Below are 4,990 nucleotides of genomic sequence, written 5' to 3'. Positions count from 1 at the left end.
ACTTTGGTCTGATTCTATAAGAAGAGAAGAGTTGACTGGGTTTTCCCCCTTGTGGTGTTTTTCCCTAGCTTGGAGCCCATATCTTATGTTCATTGTCCTCTTGTGATCTTCATGTTTATGTTTTGGTAATTGTTTGATGAAGAAGAACATAATAAAAGAAATAAGAAACTATATATATATATATATATATATATATATATATATATTCAAAAGAAATTATCAAGTAAGAGAAATCAACCCTAAGTAGCTCCCCTAATGATTTCTCAGCACATAGGGTTGGAAGACATGTTTAATTGTTTCTTGTAGAGGGAAATAGTTCAAGTATTCTTCGGAAACTGCATTTTGTGCTATGAAGTTTATGTTTTTGAAAAATACTCATTATTTGGTGTTACATTTTGATCATTATGTGTCCTTTCTTATTACTCCCTTTTGGAAGCAATGGGTTATGAATGCAGAGGAGCCTTCTACTAGTTTTCACGAAACAATAGCATCTATGAATCATCTAATGTGCTTGAATAATAGTTCTGGTGAATTGTTATTTTGGTTAACAATGAAATTAGTAATTGATGTTGTCTTAGCTAACTAGTGTTGTTGTAATTAATTGCATGATATGAAGTCAATTATGTTTGTTTGCATCACCATTGTTTTTAAATCAATGTATACATGGGTGGCATAATACGTTTCAATCAAGATAAAAATCACAACAAATTCCAACAGATGTCAAACTCATTTCTATTTTTAAAATTTTGTTTCACAATTCTAGGAAAATGCCTAGCATTATAAAGGAACAAAAAAGTCATTTGTGGAGGAGAGAAGGGGATTTTTGCACATAGAGGAGAGGTTGGAAGCCCGAGTTTTGTGCCTTTTATGCAAGCTTTATGGGCCTTTGTATTTTGTAATTTCTCATATTCAGAGAGTTTCTCTTGGATTCATGGCCTGGAATAAATAAAGCTTAGTTTTATTTACTATTTTTTGTGTTAAGTATCTTTTAAAATTCATACATTTTCTTTTTATTTCAATTAAGTGTTAATTAAATTATATGGAACATAATAGGGGCTAATTTGAGGATCAACTTTCCAAAATTCTCTTGGCAATGTTATGTCTAAAACTAAGATTTTAATATGAATAGGCTATTTCTATTATCCCTCCACATCTATTGATTATTTCCTTGATTTCATATGACGAAAAGTTTCCCTATTGTTGAACCATTAGAATGTTATTTTGATGCATTTTCTACTGTAACGAATATCAAAGACATTCGATGAATGTCTGAGTTGTTATTTTTCTTCTTAATTTCTTCCACCTTGTTGGTCCAGAAGTCACACTGGGGGGGGTTGAATCAGTGTGGAGTTAATTTTACAATTTCTCAATCTTAATTAACCATAAATTCACTTAGCAATGAAAATAAACATTATATCATTTTTTATCATAATGCATCGTCACATAAGCAACATAACTAGAAACAACACAAGGAGGCATCACATCACAAGGAGACGCAAATTTTTAGGTGGAAACACAAATGGGAGAAAACCGCCAATTATTATTTTGCTCTATCTTCAATTATTTACATCAATTTGCAAGCCCCACCTTGTAGGAGGAAACTGCCCCCAAAATATGCAAGTTTCCATGTACAGTAGGCTACAACTTGATTAAGGAACCAACCTCAATATGCAAGAAATTGCTCATTATTTTCTACAACCTAATTTAGGTTCCAATGTCAAGAATGAGTAGGCTCCAATCTTCTCTAGGATCCAACTTGATTGAGGTTCCAAATTCCTTCTTCAACTTCCTTGTGGACCTCTATTTCATCACATTTTCAAACTAGACTCACTACTAACATTTATCATTGAATCATAAGTAATGTCCTAATCTACATCTGGTACCATCATCTTATTATGCACATATAGTCAGTTACACCATCTTTGTCACTACAACCTGCAAACATTACCACATTCACTATCACAATTGTTGTCACTGGAAACACTGATACTGCCAATTTGTATTAATGTTGTCACAAAATTGGTCTACTTGGAATTTTGAACAACTTTTTACTTATGAATATGAAATTGATTTGCATATGCATCCAAATGACCAAGTCAAAATTTTCCCTTCAATAATTTCACAATGATATGATGATATGAAACCCCAAAAAATAAAACAGTCAATGAACATTCTAATTCATTTTTCATTCTTCAATTATCCCCTATCAACACTTTTTCTTCTCTGGTTTGTTCATATGTCAAACTTGTTAAAAAGTGGTTAGTCTTTCTAGGGCCTTTTTTTTTAATTATAACACATACACCATGTTTATTGAATCATATCATATATCAAAACCAACATATGAATCACATACCAAATGGTTGTGCCCCACACATCATACAACATATAGCATACTTTATGTTGAGATGAGATCATACAACGCATGTAAAACATATATGAAACTTTATAATAATGTGGGGTCATTCAACATAAATCAAGTTTATACCATATGGAAAGCATTGGGTCATACAACTATATAAAATACATACCACATATAATGTTGTCGATAAGACTCAATCTCATAACCTACAACTTCCAATCCAACTCACTAGCCAATCGGGCTATCATTCATGGGTTGCAGAGCCATGAGTTCGCACCCCTTTTGTTACCAATTTTTTTCCCTTTATAAAAAATTTCCCTCCATAGGTGCGACAAACTTAATTTCACAACAACAACCCTCCACATAATCATGATTGAACTTCAAGAGACCACAATGCTTTCCATAGTGCCATAGATCCTCCACGGGTTGAGACTACACCTGAAACATACATCAATGTAAACACGAACGATACATCGTATAAAAATCATCCTCCACATAATTAAAATTGTAACCAAAGATATGTCACCATCAACCATACATCATATACAAAACTCATCCTTTGTAGACTTGAAAATTTGATCAAAGATATGTCATCTTAAACCATACATTGTATACAAAACTCATCTTCTATGGACTCCAAACTACAACCAGAGATATGTCAACACAAATCAATTCAATTCTTGCCACAATGCTTTTTCTCTTCATTACATACCACTGTGGCATCAGTCACATGTATTTATACATGTGGTTTGGGGTTAATGCCACAATTCAAACACCAGACCGACCATATGCCTTTAGCCCTCAACCAATAACCTGGATCCATGTCGGCTTAGCTCCTTTTTCCATGTATATTAACAAATGATATGACCTAATCCTTAGGGAAACAATCCATTTTCTAACATCATCATGACATCACACTTGGCATGTGGCATACCCTGAGTGGGCCACGTGTCATCCAAATTCACGCATATTGAACAACTGAAAATGCCACTTTTATCTACAATGTGGCATCCCCTGATAGCGTGTTGGCGTAATCTTATGTTGAATGTGCTTATTATCCACGTTTCAATCACTGATAGGTTCATGTCAATGTGTAATTGAATTCTACCATGTCGTTATTTGATAGGTCCAATAGTGATGGTTAAACCACATGCAACTTTGTCCTCATTTGACCATTAACATGATGGGAGCATCATTAATTGAACTGAGACTTGGATACCATTTAATGACATTAACTAGTGTGCATCTCTATGTGCTCGAGGCCATCAATTTGTTCTATCAATGGTGGATATTCCAAAAACTTGCCCATCATTTAACAGTTTAATAATTTGGGTTTTGCCCTATATTTTTCCCTTGCAATTTGACCCAATCTAATGTTGATTTTCAATTGGCCATATCTTCTCATCTGTGAGGACTTTTTCTAAGATGAATATACCATTAGAAAGGTATCAACGAGCCCGATCCATAAACTATTGTGGATATTCCACTGGAAAATTCATCACAACATATTTGATAAAATTATATTTAAAATATATAATTCTACATTATTACAGTTTTATTAGATTTCTGGATTTGTATATTTAATGTTAATAGTGTATGCATGTGAATTAAGATTATGTAAAAAATAGAGAACAATGGAATATAAATCTCACACACACATTTGATACAATATATGACCTATGAAACCCTTTCAGGAGAAAAACCCAGCTAGAAGGTGAGACCACCTTTCTCTCTTTCCCTAAATAGAAAATGTCTACGAGTACAGAGAAGTATGGCGTGTGGCTTGTGGGCTACTACAATGCACAATTCATCTTTGTGTTCTCTATCTCCTATCCCTCCTATCTACGTTTTTCTCATCTATGGAACAAATGCACTTGAAAGAATGGAACCCCTTCTCCTCATAGTGGCCTAGTTATAACACAATATGATAGCCTCCTACTAGTTAGGTTTGACTACCACAACTATTATCCAGAGTTACAATATAGAATCTTCTTTAATTTTATACATCATGATCACGTGGCTAAACCCTTTTTCATGAATAATTGGGGTTGATGTGGCTTCCTCTCGAATTGCGTGGTGCAAATAGGAAGGTTAACTTCTAAGTGGCATAACTTTTGCATACAGAGTTCGATTGATGTAATTATTGTGTCATTGGAAAAGTTTCTGTGTAGAATACGCAAAAAAAGGTGTGGTGCATAAGAAACAAAGTTTTACCCCCCCAAAAAATAATTTGATGCCTCAAAATGATCCCAGAAGGTTTCAGAGTTCAATTTTCCAAACTGGGTCTTGCTGGTAAAAATCCTCCAGTTTTTCTACTCTGAAAGCATCGATATTGATGAAAAACAATATAATGATCCAATCTCGATCATAGACCTATGAAACCACGTTATTTGTAGGATATTTTGAGTATCATAACTTCATCAAAAACTTGAATAAATTGACATATCTTCATGTAATGAGACCTCGTGAAAGGCCCAACTATCATATTTCTTCACAAAAACTTGTTGCTTATTTAGTCTTATTGTTGTTATCCCATACATCCCCTTTGACATCAATAACATCTTGTTGTCATCAATGGCAACACTATGTGCAACATACTTTTCGCCTATCAAGTTTTTTCTCTATCTTTCA

This window comes from Pinus tabuliformis, chromosome 8 (assembly GCF_031772625.1).
Source record: "Pinus tabuliformis cultivar Carrire ecotype Pingquan chromosome 8, CPIR1, whole genome shotgun sequence".
NCBI classification, from domain to species: Eukaryota; Viridiplantae; Streptophyta; class Pinopsida; order Pinales; family Pinaceae; genus Pinus; species Pinus tabuliformis.
The sequence above is the reverse complement of the archived record's forward strand: the minus strand, read 5'-3'. Positions refer to the sequence as shown.